Consider the following 18,432-nt stretch of genomic DNA (forward strand, 5'->3'; position numbering starts at 1 on the left):
CTGGACAGCCGCTCACTGCAGCTGCTGGCCGCTCACGCTGGCTGCTGGCTACATACGGTAGCCCATGGCAACCCACTGCCACAGGGGCTGCAGCCCATGCCGTCGCCAGCAACTCACAGCAGCCCAGCTCCAGGTTGAGCTGTTGTAGAGGGCAGTCACTGGCCCTCATATGTGGGATCCAAACCGGGGCCCTCTGGCGTCCCAAGCCAATTCTTAACCATCGCGCCACTCGGCTGGCCCACATAATTTTGCTAACCATCCTGTACCTTGCTTTCTCCCACCTTCATGTAATCTTCTTTATGTTCCCTCCTTAATTCCAAATGTAGACAGGAAACTGCAAAACTCATTCTGCAAAACATCTGAGATCTTATTTCCGGGCAATGTCATCAGTTTGGCTCAAATAAATTCAAAAAATTTTCCACAGGTTTGGATGTTTTTTTCACACCTTCAAATCTGAGCACCTCTGGCAAACTCACTTGATATCTTTTGGCTTTTGCTCAAGTCCCTACCTTATATCCCTCCATCTGTTCACCTGTACTCCCTAAATAAAACTTTACAACTTTTGTCTATTTTTTATTTGGAATTCTATTAGTTTGAATTTTTTCCTAATAAAAAAAAAAATTCTGTAACAGCCAGGCCACCACAATGTTTGTATAATCAATAGTTTTTATCAAAAAGAAGAGACTAATCATTGTAGCAAACAAAGAAATGCTTCTTAACCAGCTATTCCCCCAGGGCTCAGTGCAGAGGAAGTAGGCAGAAATGCCCATCGCCCACTCTGTCCAGGAAAAGAGGTCCACTTGCATAGTTCTAGAGCCAATGCCTGAGAGTCCAGCTTCCAATCAGCCTGCATCTGTGTGTTGACTGAGAGCCTTCCCTTTGGGACACTGACGGGTGTTGGCTCACTCTCAATGACCAGGAATCACTAACAACAAAGAAGGCAGCATGGATAATCACAAGGTTTAAGAGATAACCAAGAATTTGGGCTGGACTAAAACCAACACAGAAAATCAAGGAAAATGAAGAAACGGAATATGTTCCAAACAAAAGCACAAGATAAAAATCCAGAAACAGACCTTAATGAAATGGAGATAAGTGATTTACTTGATAAAGAGTTCAAATAATGGTCATAGAGATGCTCACTGAGATTAGGAGGAAAATACAAGAAAAATGAGAATGTCAACAAAGAGAAAATACAAGGAAGTACCAAATAGAAATCACAAAGCTGAAAAATACAATAATTATACTGAAAAATTCAACAGAGGGGTTCAACAGAAGACTAACTTGAGTGGAAGAATGGATCGGCAACCTCGAAAAGAGGACAGCAGAATTTATCCAATTAAAGGAGTAAAAAGAAAAAAGAAAAAAAGAGTGAATGAATATAGCTTAAGAGACTTACGGGACAACAACAAGCCAACAAATATCACATGACAGGGGGGGCCAGAAGGAGAAAATAGACCAAGGAAGAAAGTTTATTTGAGGAAACACTGTTTGAAAAACTCCCAACCCTGGTGAAAGACACAGACATCCGGATCCAGGAAGCCCAGAGAGTTCCAATTAAGATGAATAAAAAGAGGCCCACACCAAGACACATTATAATTAAATTAACAAAGTTAAAGACAAGAAAAGAATCTTAAAAGCAGCAAGAGAAAAACAAATTTTTACATACACAGGAACCCACTCATAAGACTAATGGCAGATTTTAAAGCAGAAATGTTGCAGGCCAGAAAGGAGTGGCATGACATATTCTATGTGCTGAAAGGAAAAAAAAACCCTGCCTACCAAAAATACTCTACCCCAAAAAGTTGTCCTTTAGAACTGGAGGGGAGAAAAAGACTTTTCCATACAAGCAAAAGGAATTCTTCACCACTTGACTGGCCATACAAAAATGTTAAAGGGATTTACTCAAGTTAAAATAAAGAGATGCTAGTTACCATATTTTGCTGTGTATATAATGTGCACTACTTTGCCCAAATTTGTGAAGGAAAAATAAGGATGCGCACTATACATGGGTAGTACTAATTCCATATCTATATAAATGTTTTTAATTCTTTTATTTATGCTTATGAGTTAAAAGTTTAACTCTAGAAATCAATAACAATATCCATATGCAAACTAATACCCCGGAATACAATATTCAGTTTTGTTGAATTTACAAAAAACTTGCAATGATGAAGAGTTCTTGGCCTCCTATGATGTGTAAATATAAATTTGTTACCAATACATAAAATTTCTTGTACTTTGTATCTGTTCTTGTGTTTTGTAATTATGTTACATAAAACTTCTTGTACCATAAAATGTTTTTTAAAATGCTAAAATTCCTTTATAATACAAAAAACAAGTACCTAAATGTAAACAAATAAAAATTTGAATTAAAAAATTAAAATGAGGGGCAGCTGGTTAGCTCAGTTGGTTAAAGTGCAGTGCTCATAACACCAAGATTGACGGTTCAATCCCCACATGGGCCACTGAGATGCACCCTCCACAACTAGACTGAAAACAACTACTTGACTTGGAGCTGAGGGGTCCTGGAAAAACACACTGTTCCCCAATTTAAAAAAAAAATTACAATGAAAGGTTTTTATCCCCTGAAAGTTTGGGCTAAAAACGTGGGTGCACATTTATATACTAGAGCATTTTATACACAGCAAAAAAAACAGTAGTAACAGGAAAACACCAACATATACATCTCACTGGTAAAGGTAAATATATGTATAGATAATTTCAGAATACGCTAATGTAATAGTGGTGGGTAAATCAATAGATTCATACTTATAAATTTATAAATCTAGAACGAAGGCTAAAAGACAAAAGTAGTAAAAGTAACTATAACTACAGTAACTTGTTAATGGATACAAAGACATCAAAAACAAAATGGAAGAGTAAAAATACAGCTTTAGTATGCTTTCAAACTTACATTGTCACCAGCTTAAAATAGATTGTTATGTAAATATGGTTTATATAAGCCTCATGGTTACCACAAAGAAAAAAATCTCCCTAGACACACAAAAGATAAAGAGAAAGGGATGTAAGCTACTGCCACAGAAAAATTGTCAAATCACAAAGGAAAAACAAACAGAAAGAACAAAGGGATTACAAAACAAAAACAAAACAATTAACAAAATGGCAATAGTAAGTCCATACCTATCAATAATTACTTTAAATGTAAATGGACTAAATTCTCCAATGGAAGACATAGAGTGGCTAAATGGATAAAGAAAACAAGACCCAACTATCTGCTGCCTACAGAGACTCACTTCAACTTTAAGGACACACATAGATTGAAGGTGAAGGAATGGAAGAAGATATTCCATGCAAATGGAAACCAAAAGTAGTAGATAAAGCTATACTCATATCAGACAAAATAAACTTTAAGACAAAGACAGTAATAACAGACAGAGAAGGTCATTATATAATAATAAAGGGGTCAACCCAACAAGAGGATATAACATTTGTAAATATTTATTGACCCATCAAGGAGCACTTAAATATAAAAGTATTAACAGGCTTAAAGGGAGAAATAGACAGTAATACAATAATAGCAGAGGACTTCAATACCCCACTTTCAAGAACAGATAGATCATCCAGGCAGAAAAATCAATAAAGAAACTTTGGAATTAAATGACATGTTAGCTCAGATAACCTTAACAAACATCTATAGAACATTCTATCTAACAGCAGCACAATACACATTCTCCTCCAGCACAAATGAAACATTTTCCAGGACAGACTACATGTTAGGCCACAACTCAAGTCTTAAATTTAAGAAGAATGAAATCACATCAAACATCTTTCCTGACCACAGTGGTATGAAACTAGAAATCAATTACAAGAAGAAATGTGGAAAAGTGACAAACATGTGAAGCTTAAACAAGATTCTACTGAGCCAATGGATCAAAAAAAAAACAAACAGAAAAAAACACCCTGAGACACATGAATATAGATATAAAACATACTGAAACTTATGGGATGCAGCAAAAGCAGTTTTAAGAAAAGTTTATAGTGATAAATACCTACATTAACAACAACAACAAAAAGCTCAAAAAAAAAAAAAAAACCAAACCCATAACTTAATACCTCAAGAACTAAAAAAGAAGAAACTAAGCCCAAAGTTAGTAGAAGGAAGAAATAACAAAGATCAGAGAAGAAATAAATGAAATAGGATTAAAAAGTCAAAGGAAAAGATCAATAAAACTAAGCTATTTTTTGAAAGAACAAAATAGATAAACCCTGAGCTAGATTAAGAAAATTAGAAAGAGCAATTATAACCAATACCATAGAAATACAAAGGATCATAAGAGACTACTATGAACAATTATACACCAAAAATTGGACAACCCAGAAGAAATGGATAAATTCCTAGAAACATACAGCCTACCAAGACTGAATGATGAAGAAACAGAAAATCTGAACAGATCAATAAGATTTAATCAGTAATCAAAAACCTCCCAGCAAACAAAAATACAAGACCAGTTGTCTTCACTGGTGAATTGTTACAACAAACATTTTAAAAAGAATATCAATCCTTTTCAAACTCACCAAAAACTAAAAGAGAACACTCCCAAACTCATTTTACAATACCAACATTACCCTGATATCAAAAGCAGATAAGGACCCCACAAGAAAAGACTTACAGGTCAATAACCCTGTTAAACATAGATGCAAAAATTTTCAACAAAATATTAGGAAACTGAATTCAACAATAAATTAAAAGGATCATACACCATGATCAAGTGGGATTTAGTCCAGGGATGCAACGATGGTTCAACACTCACAAATCACAAAATGTGGTATATCACACATTAACAAAATGAAGGATAAAAATCATATGATCATTTCAAATGCAGGAAAAGCATTTGACAAAATTCAGCATCCATTCATGACAAAAATTCTCAGCAAACTGGGTATAGAGGGACCTTACCTCAACATAATAAAAGCCGTATGTGACAAGATCACAGGAAACATCATACTCAATAGTGGAAAGCTTAAAGCTTTTCCTGAGATCAGGAACAAGACCAGGATGCCCAGTCTCACCACTTTCATTCAACATATTACTGAAGTCCTAGCCAGAGCGATTAGGCAAGAAAAATACAAGGCATCCAAATTGAAAAAGGAAAACTATTTGCATTTGACATGATCTTATACATAGAAAACTATAAAGACTCCATCAAAAAAATGTTAGAATACATGAACTGAAATTGAAGTATGAAACTGAAGAACACACATAAATGGAAAGGTATCACTTGTTCATGGATTGGAATAATATTGTTAAAATGTCCATACTACCCAAAGCAATCTATAGATTCTATGCAATCCCTGTCAAAATTCCAGTAATTTTTTTTCAGAAATAAAAAAACAATCCTAAGTTTCTATGGAACCACAAAAGACCCCAAGTAGCCAAAACAATCAGGAGAAAGTACCACCAAGCTGGAAGCATCATCATACTTCCTGATTTCACACTATATCAAAGCTACAGTAATCCAAACAATATGGTATTGACATAAAAGCAGACAAACAGATCAATGGAACAGAATAGAGAGCCCAGAAATAATCCCAGGCATACAATTATATGTTGAATTAATTTATGACAAAGGAGCCAAGAATATACAGTGGGGAAAGAATAGTTTCTTCAGTAAACAGTTTTGGGAAAACCAGACAACCACATACAAAAGAATGAAACTAAACCCCCATCTCAAAATCAATTCAAAGTAGATTAAAGAAATTAATGTAAGACCTGACACCATGAAACAGAATAAAACAAAGGCGGTAAGCTCCTTGACATCAGTCTTGGCAATGATTTTTTTGTATCTGACACCAAAAGCAAAAATCAACAAGTGGGATGACATGAAATTGAAAAACTTCTGCACAGCACAGCAAATTATCAACAAAATTAAAAGGCAACCTACAGAACAGGAATATTTGCAAATCATATATCTGATAAGGGGTTGATACCCAAAACATATAAAGAACTCATACAACTCAATGGCAAAAAAACAAACAACCCAATTATAAAATGTGCAGAGGAACTGAACAGACATTTTACCAAACAAGACATACAGACGACCAACAGGTGTATGAGAAGGTGCTCAACATCACTAATTATCAGGGAAATACAAATAAAGTCAGACATCACTTCTGTCAGAATGCCCTTCATCAAAAAGGAGTAGCAGGGCCGGCCGAGTGGCGCGATGGTTAAGAACTCGCTTGGGATGCCAGAGAGCCCCGGTTCGGATCCCACATATGAGGGCCAGTGACACTGCCCTCCACAGCTAAGATGCTGAACAACAGCTCGACCTGGAGCTGGGTTGCCGTGAGTCGCCGGCGACGGCATAGGCTGCAGCCCCTGCTGCAGTGGGTTGCCATGGGCTACCGTGTGTAGCCAGCAGCCGCAGTGAGCGGCCGTCCAGAAGCCAGCGACTGATCGGCCTCGCCTGGGAAGAGCGCAGTGATGGTGCCAACTTGGGCCAGTGAAGCAACGTCCTCCACAACTAGACTGAAGAACAAAACGGCAGCAACTTGTCTGTTCCCCTTCCCCCAGACTCCCCAGCGGTTCCCCTTCCCCAATAAAAATTAAAAAAAAAAAAAAAAAAAAAAGGAGTAGCAAATATTGGTGAGGAGGTGGAGAAAAGGGAACGCTCATGCACTGTGGGTGGGAAAGCAAATTGGTGCAGCCACTATGGAAAACAGTATAGGGGTTTCTCAAAAAATTAAAAATAGAACTACCATATGATCCAGCAATTCCACTCCTGGGTATTTAAATGAAATCGCTGTCTCAAAGAGATAATGCACCCTCATGTTCACTGCGGCATATTTACAACAGCCAAGACACGGAAACAACCTAAATGTCCATCGACAGGTAAACAGGTAACAAAAGTATGCTATATAAAATGGAATGTTAGCCATTTTAAGAAAAGAAGGAAATCCTGCCATTCACGACAATGTGGATGAACCTGGATGGCATTATGCTAAGTGAAATAAGTTACAAAGAAAAAGACAAATATCTATGATCTCACTTATGTGTGGAATCTAAAAAACTGAACCTACAGAAACAGGGTGATGGTGGTCAAAAGGCACGAACTTCTTGTTAGCAGATGAATAAGTTATGGGGATGTACTGTGCCGCATGATGACCATGGTTAACAATACTGTACTGTATATTTAAAAGTTGCTAAGTGAGTCAATCTTAAAAGTTCTCATCACAAAAAAACAGTATTGTAACTGTGAAGTGATGGATGTTAACTACACTTACTGTGGTGATCATTTTGCAATGTATACACATGTCAAAGCATTATGTTGTACACCCAAAACTAAACAATGTTCTAGTCAATTATATCTCAATAAAACTGGTGGTGGGTGGCAGGGGAAAGAGCCTATTCCTACCTCACAGACTGGAGATAGCGAAGTAAACTTGGGCTCCATCATTCTCTCATATGACCTACTTCTCACCATTTTCATTCCTTTCCTCTGGGCTCTAACCAAGTTTTCTACAATGCACCTCAAGTGTAAGTCATGCTCTTATTCCAATGATGACTTGATAAATCCTAAGCATATCAGGTCGATTACACAGAGGTCATATATTCTATTTACAGGTATCAGTAATCATTTGAGCTACTAAATCCACTATCTCCCATCTGTGTCCATGAACTCCTTTACTGCTGAGTCAGACCAACTTTTAAGGTAATATATAAATTATAACATAAAGCTATCACAACATATAAATCTATTATAAATTATAATAGCTTTATAACATTTTATAATTACGAATAGTATGCAAAATGTATCAAAATTGAGCAAGAAAAAGTTCTACATCATTAGACATAAAAAAGTAACCTTGGAAAAAAGGCATTAATTATTACAATGACTTTAAAATATACAAATATAAATGATTCATCAGAGGATTTTATTACTGATTAATCAATCAACATGTATCCAATGAGTTCGATCTAGTGCTCAAAATGATATAGCCCTCATATAGTTTTTTTTGGCAGGGGAGGGGGGCATATTAACAAACTGTGTAAGATAATACAGGAAGCCTCTGCCTTTTGCTCATTCTCTTTCATACCAAATTTACTTAACATGGCACAAAAGTCAAAACAGGGGCTAGGGGCTGGCAGACCCTAGCTTCACTGGAACCCTGATGAAGATATATACTAGCATTAGGTCTTCGACCTTTTTTACTTTTTTCACTTTGGTTATTCAATCAATGGGGTATGAAATAGCCTCAAAGTTTATTTCAGTATTTGGTAGAGATTCAAGTTTTTGACATTCAAAACTATCATTCACCAAAAGATAAAGAGTTGTTTGTGCAATTCATATATCCTTTAGATTTTATTTTACTGATTTGGGTTAACTTTTTGGTTTGTTTAACCGTTAAATGGAAGCTTAGGATATTCCAGACCTACAGTAAGTAATAACTTTTTTTATTTTCTTAAAACATCTAAGGCAGCTTTATAACATTTTTACCAGGGTATTCACAGACACTCAAACTGACCAAGTGACATTTATCCTTCCGCATAAACAGGCATAAATCTTCATACTGGACATACGCCATTTCTTTCAGCATACTTTGTTCTGAAAACAGCAGCCTCCTTCCTTTCCTTTGAGGAAATCACCTCTTCCCAAACCCAGCCACATGATTTTGATAGGCTGCCAACCACAGTAGTCCCCACCCTTCATCACAGGGGTATGCACATGAGTCAAACTGGGCCAGAGTCCTCCCCTGGGAAGGACTAAGCACAGAAAAGCACTTTCTTCCTCATGGTTAAGCGGAGGGCGACCATGTTTCCTAGGAAGGAAAAAACACCCACCTCCAGCAGAAAGCAAGAGCCAATGTGCAAAGAAAAGAATCAAGAAAAAGACAGGAGAGGAGTCTTAACAGTGTCCCTGGTTCTGGATACAGATGTCTGAATCCAGGTCCAACCGTCCAGGGGGAGTCACATGGGTGATAAAAGACCTATGAAGTCTGGTCTCTAGGATCACAACCAAAAAAATCAGATTCATATGTTAAGGGGTTAGATACTGCAGAGACTGAAAACAAAAATCTGCTTTTCAATAACTGATTAGCCCACTTTGGATTCTAAATTTGTATATTTAGGTCAAAACTTCAACAAATAATCTTTTCCGTATACCCACTTGTACCATATCTTCCACTCCGGTAACAGTCTACTTCTCTGGCTTCTAGAGCTTGGTGCACTCACAGGAATGCCACCCGTGGCCCAGGTGAAAGGACTTATGTAAGGCGCCATTTCTATCAAAGATAAGGCCACACCACAGACCCCCACAGAGCAATCACAACACCCAACCAGAGTCACAAGCAGGGAGTTACTAAGTATAGAAAGGTAAGGCTGCACACTGGAAATATTTACAAATAGGTGAGTTGCTGGTAATGCATTTAAAATTCAATCCTTTCACATCATGAGTTATATAAATGTGTACTCACTATGCTATACACCTGAAACTAATATAATACTGAATGTCAACATAATTGAAAAATCAAACCAATAAAATTTAATTCTAAGTGCAGTGCTGTTTATAATTTACCCTTTAGAGTTTAGTAGGTAACTAACCTTTTCCCAGTTGGTATAAATTTTGCAGCTGGTGACAGATGAGAAGTTTGCAGGAGGCCCCAAAATTTGTTTTTAAAAAAGAATAGCTAAGCAAGTTTATAATGACCTTTTCAAGGGCAAAACTGCTAAAACCAAAACTCAAGGAACTAGCTGTTCTCATCTCAGTAAGAAACCTGAAGCAAACACGGGGAGTTTCTTTTTCTCCTTCTACTTAAAAGTTAGTATCTGGTTTAAGTCACCTATTACAAGAATGAAATCTGAAGTACAAAATAGGTTGTTTTAAAAAACTAATCTGAGATAGCTTTTCTAAGAACTAATGATACAGTTTTCAATGCTTTTGGGTGTTAAAGCTGTTACAACACTAGAGATTTCTGCTACCACGGGGCCACCTGAGATTGTTCCTGTCACTTATGTGTACGCACACATACGTGTGTACACACACTCTAGCTACCTTCGATAAGTGACTGGTGGGCACCATGCATACTGCACGGAGAAAACCTGATGTAATACCATGGCCTACATTTACTTTAGTACAGTGAGACCTATACTGGGCTTCTGACCTCTAGTATTGTAAGGTAATTAATCTGTGTTGTTGTAAACCACTAAACTTGTGATAATCTGTAAGGGCAGCAATAGGAAACTAATGTCCTTAGGGAGATCACATTACTTGCCAAGGTCCCACAGCTACTAAGGCAGGTCTCCCAGGCTTTCCTTGTCCACTGGTTCTTTACTTCACACCATTGTACTGACAGTTATTCTAAAATAAACGTCTTTGTATTTCAAAAATAAGTCATAATTCCCCCATTTACTATGTAAAATAGAGAAAGAAAAATCAAGTGTTTATATTAACTTTTTGTATTGTTCTCAATTGAGCCAAGTATTCTATAATTAATTTCCTTTTTTTACTATGTTTGGTGTCAAATTGCTTCTTCCTGTTTGCTTAACTTAATATGAAACATTAACTGTTCAAACACCGCCCACAAATAGCTAAATGACTTGTGCAAATGGTCTGAAATTTCACTAACTGGTGTGGATTTGTTTGCATTCAACAAGTCTTTAACAAGAAACTAGTGTTTTTTTGTTTTTAGTTCAGGAAAATGTTCTTTGATAAAATTTTTGTAACATTAACTTTAATAATGTTTCCTCCAGGCCAGCCGAGTGGCCCAGTTGGTTAAGCATTAGCTTAAGAGCGTGGGCTCTGAGCAACAGGGCCGCCGGTTCGATTCCCACATGGGCCAGTGACGCTGCGCCTGAGCTGCTGCTGAGCTGCCAACAGGTGGCAGGATGGCTCAGCTGGTGAGAGCACATGCTCCTAACAACAAAGTTGCCTGTTCAATGGTGGGCTACACCCGCCCACAACTAAGACTGAACTCGGCACCTTGAGCTGAGCTGCTGCCCCGATGGCTCAGTGGATACAGCGTGTGCTCTTAACAAGGCTGCCGGGTTCTACTCCCGCATGGGATGGTGGCTACGCCCACTCACAACTAAGATTGTAACACAGCACCTTGAGCTTAAGAGACCGCGAGCTGCCGATGGGCAGCCAGATGGTGACTGACGCCCTCCACAACTGAGATTAAAGAACAACAACTTGGATGATTCCCCTCCCCAACTCAACACTGTTCACCTTCCCCAATTCCCCAATTAAAAGTAATAATAATGTCTTCTCCAATGCCTCTGTTCTTCCCTTTGTGGAAATCTAATTAAACAGATGCTAAACTCCTGTGGTTGATCATCTATTTTTCTTAACTTTTCCCTTCTACTTTCTGTGTCTCTATTTCTTTGTTTTACTTTCTGGAAAATTTTTAAAAATTATTTTTACAGTTGTAGTTGACATTCAATATTCTTTCATATTAGTTGCGGGTGTACAGCATAGTGGTTAGACATTTATATAATTGAAGTGACATCCGCAGTAACTCTAGTACCCACCTTGCACTATACATAGTTATTACAACATTATTGACTATATTCTCTATGCTGTACTTTACATCCCTGTGACTGTTTTGCAAATACCAATTTGTGCTTCTTAATCCCTTCACCTTTTTCATCCAGCTCCCCAACCCCCTCCCCTCTGGCAACCATCAGTTTGTTCTCTGTATTTATGAGTTTCTGTTTCTGTTTGTTCATTTATTTTATTCTTTAGATTCCACATATAAGTGAGACCACATGTTATTTGTCTGTCTCTGCCTGACTGGAAAATTTATCTTCCAGTCCTTCTACTGGACTTCTTTATTTCGGCCATTTTATCATTTCCAAACACTGTGTCTTCTCGACTTGTTCTTTCTCCTTTCCTTTGTAGGCACATTGTTCTTGTTTAAAGAGTCCACTATCTTAATCATATGAAGACTATTCATGTTGTTTTTAGTTCTTTTCCATTCCCTGTTTCATTTACTTCCTCTGAGTTCTTTTATTCAGTTAAGTTTTCTCATGCCTGGTGATCATGGACTGCCCAAATGAGGCTCACATGTGTGCATCAGGCATGCTGAATAGTGAGCTCAATGAAAGGGGATGAGCTGGTGAGCTGACTGTGCCCTCGGGAGCCCACAACTGCAGATCTCTCAGGTAGATCCAGCCCATTCTCTAGAGAAGAATCTGCTATAGGCCAGCCTGAGGGATTCGCGTCTAGCTGCAGGCATTCTAAGAGCAAAGCAGTGAAAGAATGCTGGCTTTCTTCTGGTCAGTATCCCCCCCTTTAGACAATTAGGTTGTGGCTGCATTCAGCAAATTCCTTCTCTGCCTTCCATTTTTTAATTATCTCTATGATTATCTCTCATCCAGGATTATCTCTTTGCTCCATTGTCTTTTTCTTTGTGGGTTTTATCTTTTTATACCTTTTGTTTTTTAAACTCTTTTAATGTCATGTAAAGTGGGGCATCGGGAGGAGGTTGTGTGTATGCTCAGTCCAACATCCTCTCTTATAGTAGAGGACTGGATCTCTCCTTCCTGGTAACTGAAAACCAAACCACCTCTGGTGACAGACTAACCCTTTCAAGCTTTGAAGGTTCTATTCATTTCAAATAGAATGTACTTGATAACAACCAATAAAGATAAAAACAAAACAAAGCAAAAAAAAACCCACATTACTTAAAATGAGAGGAAAATGTAATTTATCAACTCAACATCCATACTAAAAGCATTTACTAATATGCCAGGTACAAAGCTAAGCACTTTACATAAATCATCTTATTTAATATACTTCATCTATTATCTACTTTAACATATTGAATCCTGTAAAACAGGATTATTTTTATTTTTATTATCATTATTCCTACTTGCAAAGGTTTAATTAATCTGCTCAAGGTCAAACAGTAAACAATTTAAACAAGTACTGGCACTGAAATTCAAACCCATATCTGATTTACTCTAAAGCCCACAGAAAACCAGAGCTCATATAAAAAGGGGGAAAAGGGGTAAAAACTTGTTTGGTTTTTCATAACTACCCTTATATTGGGACTCCTAAAAATGAAATCACTTTCCCATAGCTAAACTCTACTGAAAGCACAGCTGTCCGATGTTCCTTACTAATTTCATCTGCTCTTACAGTAGGTAAGGAGATGGCTTCTAGTAACAGCCTTTTAAAGGGGTTCTGCTTACTGCATGTGCAGGACTCACACACAGCTAATGCTGTTCCCTGTATCTTAATGAATTTTTAATATACGCACATGTACATAACAGAGACATGCAGACCTATCTGTGGATGTTAAGATCCCAGTGAGAACATTACCCACCCTCTACCCAGGCAGATACTGCAAGAACAAATAAAACCAAAATCAAAATCACACAAGATAAAGATTGGCGGGGGGAGACAGAAAAACAGGGAATTAAGATGGAAGGCATGCATATATCATTAAGTTAATATATATGAAAGCATTTGGGCTAAGGTGGGCTATAAAAATGGCAGTTAATAATCAACAGGTGGCAAGGCGAGCCTTTGAAATGTTAAAACTGCTAATTTCACTGTAACTTATCAAAATTAGTCTCATAATACAATTTCATATCCAATAGGTGTATTTGTTTCCATTTGGGTAAAACTTACTAAAACTCATAAAGAAAACCAGTCTTAAAATGCAAAGGCTCTGCCATTAATTCATTACTTTTAACTTAATTTACTAGTTAACTTCTTAATATAGTTTTGAAATCTGCTATGTGTGTGTTTACACATATATTTGACTAGACAGATGTCCGCTTAGATGCCTTTCAGAGCTAAAATTTTATTATTGTATGAATACAGAAAACAAATCACAAATAAAAACAAATACTATCCCAACTGCTAAAATGGAGATATATAAGCATAAGAAATTGCTTTTCATGGGCAGAGGATATGAAGAGACATTTCTCTAAAGAGGACATATAGATGACCAATGGGCATATGAAAAAATGTTCAACCTCACTAATCATTAGGGAAATGCAAATAAAAACCACATTGAGATACCACCTCACCCGGGTCAGAATGGCTATCATCAATAAATCAACAAACAACAAGTGCTGGCGAGGTTGTGGAGAAAAGGGAACCCTAGTGCACTGTTGGTGGGATTGCAGACTGGTGCAGCTACTATGGAAATCAGTATGGAGGTATCTCAAAAAAACTGGAAATGGAACTACCTTATGACCCAGCAATTCCACTCTTAGGTATTCATTCAGAAAAACCCAAGACACTAATTCGAAAAAATATATGCACCCCTATGTTCACTGCAGCACTCTTTACAATAATCAAGACTTGGAAACAATCGAAATGCCCATCAGTAGACGACTGGATTAAGAAACTGTGGTACATTTACACAATGGAGTATTACTCCACTATAAAGAAGAAGGAAATCGTACCATTCGCAACAATATGGATGGCCGTAGAGAACATTATGCTAAGTGAAATAAGTCAGTCAGAGAAAGACAAATACCATATGATCTCACTTATATGTGGAATCTAGAGAACTGAATAAATGAGCAAAGTAAACAGAAATAGTATCAGAGACACAGAGGAAAAACTGATGATTGCTAGATGGGAGGAGGGTGGGGATGAGGGAGAAGGGGAAGGGACGAGACAACATAAATTGGTAACTACAATACTTCTTCAGGGATAGAAAAGATAGTTTGGGGAATATAATTAATAATGCTGTAAATATTTTTTAGGGGGCCAGATGGACTCATGTCTTGTTAGGGAGACCACTTCATGAACAGTGTAGAGGCCTGACCACTGCACTGTACATCTGAAGCTGCCCGTTGAATAACATTATATGTCAACTATAATTTAATACATATATAGTTATGGGATGTGAAGTATAGTGTGGGAATGGAGTCAATGGAATTGTAATAGATATGTATGGTATCGGGGGTGGGGGAGCAGTGGGTGGGGGGAAGGCAGTGGTCACTTTGTGAGGGTTGAAAGGATAACTATTACAAAATTTTTTACAAAAAAAAAAAAAAAAAGAATCAGAATATTTATTATGTACAAAGGTGACAAGAAACCAGTGCAACCTTTAGAGCACATGGAACTTAAAGGAGATATAGGTGAGATCCTAGAATTTGTCTTGCATATGAGGGCTGCTAATAAAATTGATCTGTAATATCATGTAACCATTGTACAAGTTGAAGGCAGAGAAGGATGAAAAACAGAATGATTTTTACTGTGTCTACATCACAGATAAACAGATTCTTAAGAAGTGTTTCTGAAAAAGGTTCAATATACTATAGACATTCATAAATATCAGTTCCAGATAATTATTACAATACCTCTATACCTTTAGGTCCCAGAAATTATTTAAATTCTAATTTCTCTTTAGTCTCAGATCACATAAAATTTGCATAAACATTTTATTCTTCTATAACAATAAATAGCTTATTACCTAGACTTTACCACCCTGGTACTGATTTTTTTTTTCTGATTTTTTTTTTTAAAGATTTTATTGGGGGAAATTGGGGGAGGGGAACAGTGCTGGGGAATCAGAGAAGGGGAACAGACAAGCTGCTGTCCTTTTGTTCTTCAGTCTAGTTGTGGAGGACGTCACTTCACTGGCCCATGTTGGTGTTGTGACCACTGCGCTCATCCCAGGTGAGGCAGTCGCTTGCCGGCCACTGGATGGTGACTCACGGCAGCTCACTGCAGCTCACAAAAGCTCACACCAGCTGCCAGCCAGCCCCACTGCAGCCTACGCTGTCGCCAGCGACTCACAGCAGCCCAGCTCCAGGTTGAGCTATTGTTCACCATCTTAGCTGTAGAGGGCAGTGTCACTGGCCCTCATGTGGGATCCCAACCCAGGCCCTGCTGCTCAGAGCTGGCGTCCCAAGCTAACTCTTAACCTACGTGCCACTCAGCCAGCCCTCTGATTTTTTAAGTAATAAAGTTGGAGTTCCTTAACAGTATCACTGTCTTTCCTATTTGTATGTACCAGGCCATGTGAGAATCAGACACAATCTACACTAACTCTAGACAAATAAAGGCTTACCGTATTTGCCGGCGTATAAGACGATTTTTTGGCGCTGAAAAATATGCCTCCAAGTGGGGGGTCGTCTTATACGCCAGGTACACTTCAGATAGACTGCCCATAGTGCTTGCCCCGTGCCATAGTGGCCTCCCGATGCCCGCCCACTTCATTCCACATACCGTTCAGGCATCAGCAGCGCTGCTGGGTGTATGCTCGGCTGTTATGCGATTTTGCTGTTATGCGATTTTACCACACTCGCAAAATCGCACACAGCCGACCATATAACAAACTCTGTATTTTGAGTGGAAATGTTAGGGGGTCGTCTTATACGCCGAGTCATCTTATACGCCGAGTCGTCTTATACGCCGGCAAATACGGTAATCCTCTTCATTCTTGCTGTTTCTAGGTTTATAACACCCAGGAGTCAGTAAAACAAAACTTAATGCTATTGGTGCTTTAGAAGTGTCTTTATATTAGCCATTTTAAGAATTCACCACCTTATGAAAAGATGCAGACTTTCATGCCATTTACACAAATGACAGAACTTGTAATTAAAGACTATGTTTTCTAAATAAACATAATCTCCCAGATATGGTCACATGACTTGCAAACAATAGATCTTTTAAGAAATGTTTCTGTAGTCATCTAAGCGGCAGTTACTACAATAGGAGTCACACTGACTACTTAACATGACCTCCTCAATGAGGAAGGTTTTCTTTATGAACACAAGGACAAACAGTGTATTTTAATGATCATATATGAAAAGAATTTAATTGGAGCCTATTTGCAATATACACCGCATTTCTCTGAAAATAAGGCCTAGCCAGAGAAGAAGCCCTAGCATTTCTCCAGGGTATGGAGGGCACGTACCCCTCATATGAGGGTTTTATGACCTGTTTCAGGGAGAAGGGTACCTTTTCCACAAACTCCTTCAGCTTAAAATATTCAGTATGCCAAGTTGCCATATTTTGGCACCTAAAATCATGCGAGGGCTTATTTTCCAGCTAGGTCTTATTTTCAGGGAAACGGTATATCTTTTTTTTTTTTTAATTATTTAACCACAATGGGTTTTTTTCCCTCCTATTCATCAAAAAAAATTTTCCCTAGGTTTTTTTTCCCTTTTAATGGTAATTATTTTTACCACAATAAAGATAATATAATCTTGTTTTTGAACTCCAGAGCTTGTTCTGTACTCAATGGTCTGCAATGTAGGATCTACTCCCCCAAGCAGTGCTCAAAATGATCTGCTGGGATGTGAGTGGAAATTATTCTATTTTTATTTTTCATCTTTTTTTAAATTAAGTTCTACTATATTTAGTATACGCTGGCATGAATGTCTGGTGGCTACTGACTGAATCAATTTCTACAGTTACTAGAAACAGCAACTTGAAAGCTTCTACAGTATAATGTCCTAACTTAATCTGATACGATTTATCTAAATGTGTCTTTCTCAGTACTCTGAAAGAACTAATCTCATGCTATTATGAGTGGAATATGTTGATGAACAAAAGTGTGGCACTCGAACAGGGGAATTTTAGTTCAAGAAATCTGTGATTTGTGCATAATCTGAGACTCACAATCTAATAGTCCAAAATCAGGTTACTTTTCACTTTCATTATATTAAAATGCAAAATAATGCAAGATTAAACCTCAAAGAGATGCCACATTTTCCTCCCAGACTGATAAAAATCTCAAAGTCTGAAAAGACCACGTGGTGATGAGGATACATAACAATGGCTGGAACGCTCACTGGTGGGAATGTAAACTGGTAATGCCAAATTTAAAACAACGTGCTCTTGCGTGGTGAAGTGAATGTCCTTAGACTTTAAGACAGTAATTTTACTCCTAGGTACAGACCCTAAAGAAACTCAGGCCACATGTTCCCCAGGCAAGACATATGCATAAAGACACAAAGAACATTGTTCTTGATAGTCCCATAACGTTAGCAACCCATATTTTCAAAAGAACCGTAATGGATAAATATATCATCTCCAAGAAAAATGAAGTTCAGATACCTGGATCAATTTTATACATTTAATGTGCAATTCAAGAAGAAAACACAAAATATTACATTCAGTAGAACTCCGTTCATTTAAAGTTAAAACGGGTGGGCCGGCCAAGTGGCGCGTTGGTTAAGAGCTGGCTTGGGACGCCAGAGGGCCCAGATTCGGATCCCACATATGAGGGCCAGTGACACTGCCCTCTACAGCTAAGATGCTGAACAACAGCTCAACCTGGAGCTGGGCTGCCGTGGGTTGCAGGAGTCTGCAAAGGCTGCAGGTTGCCATGGGCTACTGTGTGTGGCCGGCAGCCAGCGTGAGCAGCCAGCAGCCGCAGTTAGCGGCCGTCCAGAAGCCTGCGACTGATCTGCCTCACCTGGGAAGAGCGCAATGATGGTGCCAACTTGGGCCAGTGAAGCAACGTCCTCCACAACTAGACTGAAGAACAAAA

General features: G+C 38.1%; 1 protein-coding gene across 6 annotated transcripts in view; it reads right to left on the reverse strand.

Annotated features, from left to right (window-relative positions):
• CDC42SE2 (CDC42 small effector 2) overlaps positions 1-18,432 on the reverse strand; it is a 124,150-nt gene that overhangs the window by 16,827 nt on the left and 88,891 nt on the right. The gene's annotated exons all lie outside the window — the stretch shown is intronic.

This window comes from Hipposideros armiger, unplaced genomic scaffold, assembly GCF_001890085.2.
Source record: "Hipposideros armiger isolate ML-2016 unplaced genomic scaffold, ASM189008v1 scaffold_66, whole genome shotgun sequence".
NCBI classification, from domain to species: Eukaryota; Metazoa; Chordata; class Mammalia; order Chiroptera; family Hipposideridae; genus Hipposideros; species Hipposideros armiger.